We start from the raw sequence: 13574 nt of genomic DNA, 5'->3' as shown, positions 1-13574 counted from the left end.
GACCGACATCACCAGCCGCGGCCACACCTTAGGGCGGCCGTCGTCATTGGGGCCGCGCTCCTGTATAATGCAGACGCGACGCGATCAGCCGCCGGGCGGGCAGGCAGCGGCGGCACCCAGAGCCGACCGACACTCCAGCCTCAGACCACCGGTGCCGCCGTCCCAGCCCCGCCGACTAAAAACATCCTGCTTTTCTCACATCGATTTTCCCCGTCGTTCACACAGACCTTTAAATACACTCATTGTTGCAGGAAAAACGCTAAGTGGGTTTTCCTTAAATGGACACAAACCAAGGCAAACAGTTAGGCCTTGATATACACACAACGTAGCTATACGTAGGTACTGGTAATGTCAACTGCTGTATGTAATGCACACCATCAACGTTTAATGGATGTTTTCCGCTAGCACGGCGGAGATAAATTGCGATCGTTCAGCTGGCATGATCATTTCGATTACAATAGAGGAAAGATGAATATTCATTCTAAACACACCCTCCCTGGGTGTGGTAAGTAGAGGTGCACCTAAGCATATAAATTACACATACATAGGGAGATGTAAGTACTTAGCAGGCTTCGGTAATAAATAGTACGCACATAGCATATAGGTAAATTGTCAGTCAGCAGCCGGTCCGGATTTGGTGTTATCCTGATACTGGCGCGCCATTCAAACGTCAAATGCAGGCTGCGAGAAGCCAAGGTGTTCTCAGCGCCTGCAGCGATCGCCGGCGGACTCCGAGGTGTGCTTTCAGCCATGGTGCCGCGGTCACATGCAGCGAGAACCAGCCGACCATCCTCCGGGGAGGGAGCCAGGGACGCTGCAGAGCTCTTCACCTGACCGGGACTCGGGTGATGACCTCTCACCGGTCACAGACGGTCTCTCCGTGGTCCATACGGTCCACACCTCAGCGACTTCCGGACTGGGTCAGCGCCCCGGCGGACAGACGCCGCCCATCGGCACTCGGCTCTCAATGCACGGCCGGTCTCACTGGCAGTCTATTCTGAGCGGCCACTCCCGGAGGCTATTCTTAGCCACATGAGACGTAAAACGTATACGACACGTGCGGCTCATAGGGGACCCGTCGCGGTCCGCTCCGCTACACATGGTTAAACCGCTGACGGACCTCGGCGTCACACAAACTGACAGCCGGCGCGGAGGACGGCGGAACGGTACAATAATGAGACAACGCCACCGCACAACAAATCATCAATGCAGACGGTGATGACACCAGCGCCCAAGACGTTCTCGGTAAACCTCGGAGATTAAAATGAGCGCCGGCTATATTCGCCACCAAGGCCGTGGCCGGCGTCATTTTTAGGCTGGCGTCTGTTCCCGGCAGGCACAGGCGGCCCCAATGAGGCCGCTGAATACGCGGACGCCGGATCGGGCGCGCTACGGTATGCAAACGGGCGACGACAGACTCGAAACGGACGCGCCGCAGCACGTGAAACGAGCCTGCCGGCTGCCCAGCGGCGGGCCTCTGCAGAGCGAAACTCGGTGCCTCCGTATACAAGAATAGAACGTCGAGAAGAGCGGGCTAGTCCGCATCTGCGAACTGAGACCACTGGCCACCGCCTGAGAAAGACGTATGAGAACGAAACAATTATGGCATGCAATCGAACGTCATTGACAGCATCTTTATTGACTCAACGTGGATGCAGGAGTGTCACATTCACCGACACCCAGCTGACGTCAGGCGAACCCACCGACAGCGGTGAAGAGGGGACGCAGACGATTCGAAGGCACGTCTGGCCCAAGATAACTTTGTCTGGTCTGCGTCACCGGTACCTACCTACTGCGTCACGTCTGGGGTGGCAGCGGCCGAGACAGTCCTGACGCCCAATCGACCGAGTCCGGCCGGGGTCGTCTTCTGAAACCTGAAGACCCACGGCTCCGACTGTCAGAGGAGACTCCGGATGCCGCGTGCGTCAGCCCACGTGCGGGCGGGTGGTCAACTAGCGGGAAACGAACCGTTTGCACCAGGCCGGCCGACCGGACGTCAGTGGAACGGAAGAACGAACAGATGGATCTACGGCATTCTACTCTACGCGACATCGGGCTGGGACCGCCTGACGATCAACTGACCAATTTCACATCGGCTGGGCCGACCGAGTCCGAAGTTGCACTCGATGTTTTGGGGCCCCTGTTTGCGATACCAATCAGATCGATTTTTGCACAAAAAACAAGAAGACAATATACACTATACAGGCATGTCAAATGTCACCGAGTCGAGGCCAAATGAAATCATCAAAGGTGCACGTCCTCAATCATTGAAGTTCACGTCCACCATGTGACAAAATTCCACTTAGCTATAAATATAATGTCAAAGAGGCGCATTTTCGTTGCTAAATTTAGCTGACATCAAGTCGACAGGAAGCTGCCTTTTGTACCCTATTTTGAAAGGTCATTTCAAGCCAATACTCGGAAGCAAGCAAAACTCAAATATTAAGTCCGCAGTTCCAGACGTGCGCTGTTCGATCGCACTGCAGTCTAGGCGCGAGGCCGGCATCGTGCTCCCCTCCACGCCATTTGTACGTACATCCCTAGCTGTGTTTGGAAGCATATGCCCGCGCTTGTCGAAACATTTTTTTCATTAGGTATTCACGACGCACATACGAGCATGTACGAAATACTCCTTTGACCAGAGTCGCCTTCAGTATCACCCAAACTGTGGGGTAGTGACGACTGCCGAAAGAATAAACGTGCCCGGGCTGAGACTGTGCCATTCAAAATGGTAAACGGTGGGATCTGTCCAAGAGGCTGAATGGCTGGGTGATACGGCGGTGTATGCCCGGACCGTTGGGGGTTTGAGGACGATGACCCGTCGTTCTCTGAATGCCGGGGCGACGGCATTTGCCCCGTGTGGACGGGTGCACGGGACGCTCGGCCCGCCGCCGCCGACCGGCGCGGCGTGGCGCTCGACCTGCCGGCATTTCCTGAGCCGGTGCAGACGGGCGTCCCACGCGGTCGGCCGCTGCTCGACCTTGGCCGGCCACGCGGTGCGGCCGCTGCCGCTCCCGCTGCCGGCGGCTCGTTACGCCGGCCGCTGCCCGCTGCCGCTCTCAGTTGCATCATGCGGCGGCGGCGATCGATCGGCGCCCGCTGCGTCCGCCGCCGCCGCGTGTCCCATGGAGGGCCGTCCCATGACGGAGGCGGCGGCGGCGGCGGCGGCCACTGCGCAGTAGCGCCGCCAGCACCACCCGCCGGTCATCGACTCGGCGCGCGCTGACGTCACAGCGCCGCCCGCGTGGGCGCCGCCGCCGGCCGGCTGCGTACGCGCGCACGCACGTGTACCACTGCCGGCGGCGGCGGCGGCGGCGGCGCACTTTATCGAGCGTCCGCCGGCGCGGTGTCGGAAATCCATAGGGAGCGGCCGAGTGCGGACTGCGGAGGCCGCCACCGTGATTCGGAGCAGCCGAGTGGGCCGCAGTGACGCTCGCCGGGCGGAAGTGAGCCGGCCGGCAGCCAGTCGGAGCGCCCCGAGTCGGCCCACCTTACAGCCGAGCGCCGCCGACGGCCCGAGCGGCCCCACGCGCAGAGCGGCTCCCACTGCCGGCCCCCGGGGACCCCGTTCGCAGAAGTTCTAGCCAGCAGGGCACGGGCACAGCCGCAGGACGTCCGGGCAGGGCGGGGGCGGGGGCGGCGTCACCGTTAGCCACCGCCGCCCAACATAAACCGGGCCTCCCCGGGCGGTGGCGTGTTTACGCTCACGGCGCTACTTCAATAAACCACCATGTACTACGTCCGGCAAAAAATCGCCGCCCGTGTTTTAGGCGGCGGCCGGGCCGGGTGTGGCATGAGCGCCCCAGACGCGCGACACCACCGCAGACGCCATCACCAGTTCCGCCACCGGGCCGGCCGCCGCGCGCGCCGCCACCGGTCCATTCACCGGCGGATGCTCAACACGCGGCGCGCGGCTCCGGTCATCAACCCCGACCGGCGCGGCGGCGGCGGCATTCCTGCGGCGCGGCCGGCCGAGTGCGTCCCGTCCCGTCCGTCCGTCCCGCCGCCCGCGCCGTGACGGTCCGCCGCGTGGGCGGTGGCCGGCGCCGCGACGGCCGGCCAGCCGCTGCCTCTCCGGACCGGGCGGGGCCAGCACAGGAGGCCGGCTGAGGAAGGATAGTCTCACTGACCAGTGACCGGCCAGCTGGCTTGACCAATACGGACTCCCCGGACGGGACAGCATGACCTCACCAAAGGCCACCCGATGATACGTGGGCCTGACTCTGACTGCGGTCAGAGTCATGCCCACATCAGAGCCATTATTTGAGACATTCCTACCCCAAATTCACAAAGTTTGGCTGTTTTCCTCGCATATAAATTATAGCACAAACGTTTATTTTGAATTGAACAACGTAAAACGATGCAAAATCGACAAGTTTTTGAAAATTGTTTTTTTTTTTGGGGGGGAAGTACCTACAGATGGTTTCGTAGCGTTTCCAACAGTTTTTTTTCTGAATCCGCGTCAATACATACGCCCACATACGGCCCCCCAGGCTCCAGAAACGACCTAATTTATTTCTCCGCAGAAAGATTCCCTTAGTCCGGCGATGTCACGGTCCCTCTGCAGAAGTGGCCGCCATTCCGCTGCAGTATCGCCGGCTACGGACACGGTTTCCCTGCAGCCCGCCGGCGGGTCGGGTATGGTCACACCGACCGGCCGGGGCCGGCGGCCGAGCGCCGCTGACGCTGACGTGTCAGCGAGTCACCAGAAGCACACTTCAGAGAAGACTCCGCCCCGCCGGGCGGACGGTAAATATTTGGTGTAAACCTTATCGGTCGGCCTTCTCAGGCGTGTCGCGTCATTGGGGTCCCGGAGGGGTGAGTGGGAGGGGAGCGGGAGGGGCGTGCGACACGGCTCCTCGACGCGGGGTCACCGGGCACGCCGTGGAGGCGGCGGCGCTCCGTCACCCGGGTCGATCGGACACCGCGAACCCGTGTCGCCAGCGCTGCTGCAGCGCGTGGCGGAGGCCCACCAGCCGGCCGACGGCTGCGTCAGAAACATCGAACCGACCAACGCAGGCCGACTCAGGCCCCGACAGCTCGTCATCGGACAGTCGACTGGGAGTGGCGCGCCCTCAGGGGCGGCCGGCGCCACCGTCCGTCTGCAGGACTGAGAGACGAGTGGCCGCGGTGGCCGCTATCGGCCGCGCCGCGCCTCGATAGGTGCGCGCCCGGGGCACCGGGTACGGCGCCGGCCACGCCCCGGGCACGCCGCTATCGGGCGCACGCCCCGGTCGGCGGAAGCGCCGCTCGTCCGCTCTGGAGTGGCGCGGCGCGGGGCGGCCGCCCGGCACTGCAGCCCGGGTCCGGCGCGGCGCAGCCAACGGTACAGCTGGAGGCCGACCGTGTCGCTGACGGATTAGGTTTCACCGGCCACTACGGAATGCCCCGCCGGTTTGTGCTTCCCAGAAGTGGCAAAATGCAGGCAGCTTAGCCACAAACAACAGGCCGGCCGGCCGGCCGGGCGCTCGCCGAACAAGGCTCCCCACACCGACCCGGAAAAAGCAGTCCACGGGCGCCACAAAGAAGCAGGACGCGGTCGGCAGAGGCCGGCGGCGTCGCGTCGCCTCGTCGGCCGTCGATCCGGCGCGCCGGTGACGACGCAGCCGCTGATCGATCAGTTAAACTGGCGTGGGACGTCGTATCGCGCCGTACCCGGCCTCACCCACTGACCTATACAACAGGAGCGGCCGTAAGGCCGCAGCGCCCGGCCGGCCGCGGTCACAGGTCACTGCTGCTTCTAGGCTGCGGTTCTAGGCCTACCCTACTCTACTCTACTCTAGGCCTACTCTAGGCCTACCCATGCTTTCGAACAATTTTCGATAATAATGGAAGAGGCACTCAAGGCATCAGGAATACTTATGTCAACAAGGCAAGGCTTGAACATGAACGTTGCCTGAAATGGAGTGTCTCACCGTGCATATAACCTTTAAATCCCGCTCAGCTAATGTTTTCTGAACGAAGTTTGTCGTTCTTCATCAACCTGTTAATACCGACCATGGCGATCGGCCAGAAATGCCCAAGGACAGTCGAAAATTTGGTGAGACGGTTCGACCTAAGGCCCTACAAAATCTTGAAATTGGTACGCAGTAAATAACGGCGAAGCCCTCAGGTTTCCGAGCACTGCAGAGTTCCATATTCCTTGCATCTCCCTTGAGTAGACACGCTTCGATACTATCCGCCATCAGCGAGTTTTCAAGTTTTCCAACTACATATGTAGTGCATTAGCTTTGAGCCTTTGCGTACGCATGCATTCACCATACGATCGGGTAATACATCAAACCTGATGCATCCCAAAGAGTAAAAGTTAAAGAAGCTCATACCGTCACAATGGGTCCCAGTTCCCTCCCTGAGTGTGGGTGCAACAGCAATAGCGGTATAGTGAGGCACGGAGAGCACGCTCACGGCTCAGAGGGTCTGTGACGAACAATATCAACCGTCGCGTCGGGAACGTCCGATTGGAAGGGACAATTGATCTCAAGGCAAGGGCCCGGCTGACCAGTGAATAACCTCACCCATATTCTTAATTCGACCCGGGACCACTAGGGGTGTCATGTGGCAAAGAACGAGGCATTCAATGCATCTTGTACCTATATCATTGGTCAGCTGGCTCCTTATCTTGAGGGCAGCGGTGCCATAATGTAAGTCTTATAAACTGCAAACAGGGACACCACGGCCAGAACAAAACAAACATTGTTATTATACAGACACTGTTCGCCAAGAGATGACTGTTGTCGTCAACGAATGCCCCTATAGACAGACTTTGTTCTTTAAACGCCCAAAGGTGCATTACTAAAAAAGTAACCGTTGATATGAGGAGTCATTCCCTCCCCGTATAAAAGCCGTATAATAAGTATAATAAGCATAATAAGTCGTATAACAAGCCGTATAAACGGCTTATATAGGAAAGCTCGGTATCGAGATCGGGACCTCATCGACTATGCCACTGTTCTTGCCGATCCTGCCGAAAATACGAAGGGGAAAAGATATTGCACCTGAGGTCGAAAGCATCGCGTTCTCAAAACGGTGAACGCCTCGCCCGGTCCACTGTTCACCCAGTACCTCCCCAGTTAGTATGAGCCACATCGGGCATCCCTCAGCGTCTACCCAATCGTCTGTGACGATCTAGGTAGAGTTCGAACTCGTGCCGGTAATGTGGGAGGTTGACCTGTACCCGTCGAAGGTTTCTGGAGGCGGGAGGGGGAGCCAACTTGGTGGCGGCAGGGGACGAGCGGGACCTTCCTAAACAAATACTATATATTAACTCTTGAATATTTTGCTTGCTGCGCCTTGGTGGAGTTACGCCAAGGCTTCTTTCCTCACATGATGATTTGTATTAAGATTCTCCCATCTGGCTAAAAAAAGTGGTGTTTCTCCTTCTCTCACATAACTACGAAAGACAACGGAGGTTCCGCGTGATCATGAATCTCACTACACGACCCAGGCGATATTAGCCGTTTTCACGACGGCCATCTGGTACACATTTGGTGCACATCTGGTGCAGACAGGTGCAGATTTGGTCAAATCAGGTCCAGTGTGTCTCTTAGTAGCTATCAGCTAGGGTTGCACTATTTGCTTATATGCCTGCTTTGTCATATTATCATATTGTTATCGATTAAAACACTGAAATAAATTCATAAAATAAAGATACTTGCTGTAAAAGAAATTAGGTGCAGATTTGGTCAAATCAGGTTCAATCAGGTGCAGTCGCCGGATAGCCCGTCGTGAAAACGGCTATTCCTCCCCCTCTATACCGTGACACGTTCGGGGACTTCCCCGCGCCCGGCGCGGTGCTCCCGACGTCACGTTCAGGGTACAGCAGCGGCTCTCTCCTGCGCACCGCACCTGCCCGTTCCCCAGGCATCTGCTCTGTCGCAATGGCCGCGGTCCAACTACGCAGCTCTCGGCCGTACGGGCCGGCCATGGGCGACGACCGCTCTCTGGCAGAGTATATCGACCGGCACCGGCCGACCCGGCCCGGCTATACGTGCAGAAACTATCTCGGGGTGTTACGGGACGCGGTCTATTCCTGGTCCGGGACTGTGCGCGGCGGTGCAGCGGGTCGGCTGACACCGGGACGGGCGTCCCCCAGGACCCGGCGCGACCAGCTGTCCTGCGTAGTACACGATAATGCCGGCCGGCCGATCGATAGCGACGGCCCGCCCGGCCGCCGTCGCCCTCTCGCCGGCGGCGCCACTACGCAGTTACGGAACGGCCGCCGTCGCCGTCGCGCCCGACGAGGCCGCCAGCCAGCGTGGCGCAGCCGCCCGAGACGCGCGTCTCGGCTGCGAGGGACGCGTCCTGGATCATGTCGGACCAGCCCCTGGCGCACATACATCCGCCGGGGAAATGTCAGTCCGCCGACCCCGGACGCAGTGCCGTGTTCAGGCGGCGCTCCAATACAAAATCGAAACGACCCGCGTGTAATACACTCAGCGGTGCGACCACCTCCGTAAAATTGCAGCGTTGCCGTTTGCCGCAAAGTCAGAACGGGAGCCAAATGAAGGGAAGCGCAGTGCGGCGCCTCTGCAGCGATGGAGCTCCCACGCTGGCGGTGAGACACTCACCCCATAGCCTGGGCGGCCGGTGCGTCGTGGCCTCGGCAGCGCGGCGGGGTCAGCCGAGTGCGCCCACTCGGAGCCGCCCCACGCGGTCCGTGCCAGTCGCGTCCTCGGTCCGGCTCGGCCGCATCTGACCGGCGAACTCGGGATTTCCCAGCGGCACACCGGCTGAGAGCGCCGCACCGGTGCCGCCGCCAGCCGGCCGGGTCGGAGTGGAATCGCCGCGAAATGCCGCGTGGGGCGGCGCGGCGCCGCGGACGGAGCTCGGGCCGGGTGAGAGGGTTCACTGGGAACGCGTCCTGCGGGATCGACCGCCCGTCTGTCATCCGCTCCGTCTCCCGGCATCCCGGCAGCGTCCGGCCTCGTCAGCGGCACGCTGGCATTGTTGGGTGGCGGGGAACCCCTACAGGCATTGATCGACGGCGCCGACGGTGCTGACGAAGGCTCGACTGGGGCACCCCTGGTCCCGCCCGGCATACTTCCCCGTGTCCGGTACAGACCGGCGCACCGGCCCTCCGAGCTCCAGGCATCCGTCCGATGTAAACGAATCACAGAAGACAAGTAAAACAAACCGGCCCCGTCGACAGGAGGCCCCGCGTCTGACCCGTAACAGATGCCGAACGCACATCAAACACAGATACGACTGTTGTGACACAACGCAGGATGCGACCAACAAACATTGCCACACACGGACAAGGGGCGGACATAAACACTTCACCGTCCGTCCGTCTACAATCGACGAGAACCACCGTCGCACCCGGTGGTCCGTTCTTGAAGTCGGAAACGTCAGGTCAGAGAAAACCTGTTTTATAACACCCATGTCCCAGCTCGATTTTCATCGGTTCGGCCTCTGCCTGCCCCTGGCGAAGATCTCGACGACAACTGCCGTACATCTTACACCGGCACTTTGTTTCGGCCCACCACTGCCAAGTCTCGCCTTCTGCCCGCTACCTCCTTCCTATCCAGTCCACACTTTGGTCTGGCACAGACCGTTCATCGCCCGTATTCGCCGAACGGGTCCGGCCGGCGCGGTGGCCGGCTCATCCATCTGAGGGCCGATCGGCGGCAGGAGGCCGGTCGGCCGGGCCCCGGGCTGCGTCACGCGTCCGCCTCGTGCGCGCTGCCGCCGCCGCCGCTGCCGCCGCCGCCGCCGCCGCCGCCGAGCCATCAGCCCCAGTGAAGCGTGCCGGTCGACGTCCTCGCGCAGAGCACCGCCCTTTTGGAGATACCGGCCGTCAGTCACCGCTAGAGACCATCCCGTCCTTAGGTCAGGATCGGCCCAATGGAGCAGATAGGTCGGCCGGTCAAGGTCAGCTGACGGGCCGACCGCAGTCCAACTGACAATTCATGGAGGTCGGCTGAGGGTGCCGGCAGCCGCGGAACTAACGGGATTGCGGCGGCGAAGGACAATGGTTCCGACAGCTGGATATAAATAGACTGAATAATGATCGACAAGTTGGAAAAAGCCATCCAGCAGAAGTACTTAAGTCCACATACAAGTTGAGTAAATAGGTGCATGCGATCCCTTAGCCACGATCACAACTGAGGGAAAACGCAGCACAAATGTCTCACAACACCAAAATCCATAGGGCTCAAAGTGAGCCGAAGCTTTCAGAGGCCGGGCGGCTCGCTGAGCACACCGGCCGGCCATCAGCCGATGTTCGGATTCCGCTCCGGTGCGCGCTCCGCTCCATGACACACATGACTCGATGTGTTCCGATCTGCTATAGTGAGTCGCAATCGAACAAACCATGGTGATCCGTCCAAGTGGTGCACCGCTCAGCACTTGTAACAAGTTTATACATTTGCACCCATCGTATACACATGAGCTACGCTACAAGTAATAGAACACGGGGCCGACTTCATCAGAACCAAACACGACTGATAACATCGACCTTCCAGCCCCGCAGCTCCGAGAAACAGTGAATGTGTATCGTCAGCAGAACTAATTCTGGAGATATCCGGGCCTGGGTCAACTCAAACAAATCTGGTCACCAATCAGCACGTCAATCAAGCGTCATTCCTAAGGTCAAATCATATTTAAAAATACATAAATACGTAGCTTTACGCAACAACAAAATGCGCGTAATCATAAGGCGTGCAGCCTGTGAAATTTCAATTACATTTGTCATCACGCCCTGCCTTGCGTTTGAGGCCCAGACTATGACCAATCCTCCAATAAAAACACCTCCAATCCTACCTTCTGCAAAAGTTTGACCAGGCTTTACTCCGAGGTTCGCCGCCGCCGCCCGGGCGCCGCGTCGCAGACGGCGGCGGGTCTCGTGCGTCGCGTCGCAGACGACGCTGGCCCCCTCTGACCGCGTCGCAGGCGTCACCCGCCCAGACGGCGGCACGAAATCCCATCGGCGGCCGGCGCCGGCAGAAGCCACTGAGCCGGGTCGTGATCGACGTGAGACGACACCCCGAGAAGCCGTACCGCGCGGGGAGTGGCCGACGCGCGACCGGCGCTCGGGTAGGAGTGCACGAGCTGCCCAGGTCTACGCAGAGCTATGGACGACAATTCCCTGCGCAATGTGTGGTGCAAGGAGGCTAGTTTGAGTTTTACCGATGACTAACATCGTCCCATCGCGTTCGGCTCGGAGGCCCGACCGAGGCGTGGACAGTCGACAGAGGAAGGGAGGGAGGGGGAGGGCCTCGTCTGCGCCCCGCGTCCGCCGTCCTTGGACCGGACCAGCTGCGTCGCGGCGCCGCCCGACCCGGCAGCTGGGGGCAGACAGACCAACACCTGCCGTCTGCGGCCCGCGGACAACGGACACACGGACACGCCGCGGACACCCGCGGACACCCGCGGACACCGGACGTGCCCGAGTCTGATCTGCGAGCATGGACAACACAGACCGGGGTACGGCACCTGAACGTATTAGGAACCACGGAAACACATACCTACCTACAACGGGGTTCTACAAACGACAACGAACCCACGGACAGGCCGCGGAGATCTGACACGCGGAGCCTGGACACACGGCCCGACTCGCGGCGGTCGCGGCCCGGGTACGGCGGACCAGCGCGCGTCCGGGTCGGTCGACGCTGTCCGGAGAGAGTACCAGGGACGCCGTGCCGCCGTCGGCTGGCCTCCTCTTACACCGAGAGCCGCGGCGGACATCCGGGAGGGGAGGAGGCGCCCCCGGCCCCGCCCCGTCGGCAGGACGGCCGGCCGGCCGCGCCCGCTCGCCCGTAGGTCGATTACATTCTCACAAGGCCGCCCAGGCGCTGCAGCTATACGACGTTCCACACCTCGTGCGCCGCTGGAGCCCGACCTTCCGTGTCCCGCAAACGACGACCTCGGAGGGCTAACGGAACGGTGCCCCAGCGGACATACTTGGCGTACCTATTAGCAGTTTTATGTAAAATAGTCAAAATACATGGGCAAGCTGGTGCATCGAGTGGACGCTTGGATCACTTTAGAAAGGTGGAGAAAAGGTTGGGAAAGGGCTTCTCATGAGGCCGTTGGATCTTTGTTTTATTGATTTACAGCTGGCGTTAGCCCAGGCGGTGCACAAAAATGCCACTGACTCCGTCGTCTCCTGACAGACATTCAACTTTCCCTCGGCGTTGGTAGCGCCGACCGGCCTGGCTAAACCGGTGACTGCCGGCCGCGCTCGGTTCCGGCTGTGCCGTCCACTCATGACTGGCTGGCTGCGGGGATCTGCGCTGCACGGCGGCAGTGCGGGCGGTCAGCCGGCCACCGGCGCCACCCGCTGGTATTGACCCCGGCCGGCAGCCGGAGGCACTCAGTCCGCCACCGCCGCGTGAGCCGCCGCGCCTGAGTCACCGGCGGCCGCGGCCACCCGGAGGGGCCCCAGCGCGCCGGCCACGCCGCCCGGCGAGGCCGCGCCGCACCGGTCCGACGCCGCGGCGCGTCCGGACCGCCGCCTCATGACGCCCGGCCGCCGCGTACGCGCGACGCGGCGAGTCACGCCGCTAGCGGCGGCGCCCCGGTTCGTCGGTGGGCCGGGCGGCGGCGCCCGCCCGAGCCGCCGCCTGGGCGCGCCCGTGCGCCGGTTCAGCGGCCGGCCGCCCCTGACGGGCCCCTCATGGCCGGCCGGCGGCGCACGCGGCCTGCGCCGGATGGCGGCCCGGCCGGCCGGCCGGCGCGGCGCGGCCCTTCTCAGGCGGCGCGGCGCGGCGGGCCTTGAGAGCGGACCGCAACTGCGCAGCAGGTGATGCAGCGGCGCGCTGCGTGGTCGGCTGGCCAGGAGGGCCGCCGCGCTGCTGTCAGACCGGTCCGGAGCGGCCCATGTAAGGCGCTCGCCGCCCGAATCAATGGCCGGGTCCGCATTGCAAACTGGAGCCGCTGAGGGCACTGGGCGGGCGGGACGGACGGGAACTGCTCCAGACGGAAGGCCACAGGAAAAGGCAAATGCCGCGGGTAAGCGACGCCCCTGTATGAGGTGTGAGTTACAGTCACTGGAGGTGGCCAAAACAGTTGGGCCCGAGCGCGGAGGCGGCCCGTGACGAGAATAGTTTGGGGTCACGTGAGGTGGTGAGCCATCAGGGAAGGCGGCCAGGTGCGGCGACTGGCAGCGGCCGCCGGGGTGGGGTGGTGCGCACCCCATGACACCCCCGTCGGGGCCCCTCCCTGTGACAGCCGCCGCCGCCGCGCCGGCCGGTTCAGGCGCGAGCTCCGTCCGTCCGCAGGCAGCCATCGCACCGCTCCGCCCGCAGTGGCGGCCCGACTAATGCCCCGACAGTTAGCCACGCCACCTCGCCCTGCCGCAATAAACGAACAAATGCATAATGGATGAGGCATTTGTAACGATCAATGATCTAGCTGCAGCGCAAAACGGACCGTCTAACTGCTACGACAATTGGGTGATTAGTAACTATGTTTGCGCCCACGCGCGAACGATGCTTCACCGAACAGAGCCATTAGGGCGGACAAGTTTGCGCTGAGCTAGGCGCCCATGGTCAGTGGAGCTGCCGAGTGCCGACCCTCGGCGAACCGGCGGCCTTCTCCGAGGAACACGGTGCCGCTGGGGACTTAACCAGCTG

At 61.5% G+C, this 13574-nt stretch overlaps 1 protein-coding gene across 2 annotated transcripts in view; it reads right to left on the bottom strand.

Moving 5' to 3' along the window:
- The window catches only part of LOC122363345 (insulin receptor-like), a 53246-nt gene that overhangs the window by 22283 nt on the left and 17389 nt on the right, over positions 1 to 13574 (bottom strand). The window lies entirely within an intron of this gene.

This window comes from Amphibalanus amphitrite, unplaced genomic scaffold, assembly GCF_019059575.1.
Source record: "Amphibalanus amphitrite isolate SeventyFive unplaced genomic scaffold, NRLGWU_Aamphi_draft 000617F_arrow, whole genome shotgun sequence".
Lineage (NCBI taxonomy): Eukaryota > Metazoa > Arthropoda > Thecostraca > Balanomorpha > Balanidae > Amphibalanus > Amphibalanus amphitrite.
This window is presented reverse-complemented; position numbering and strand designations above follow the sequence as displayed.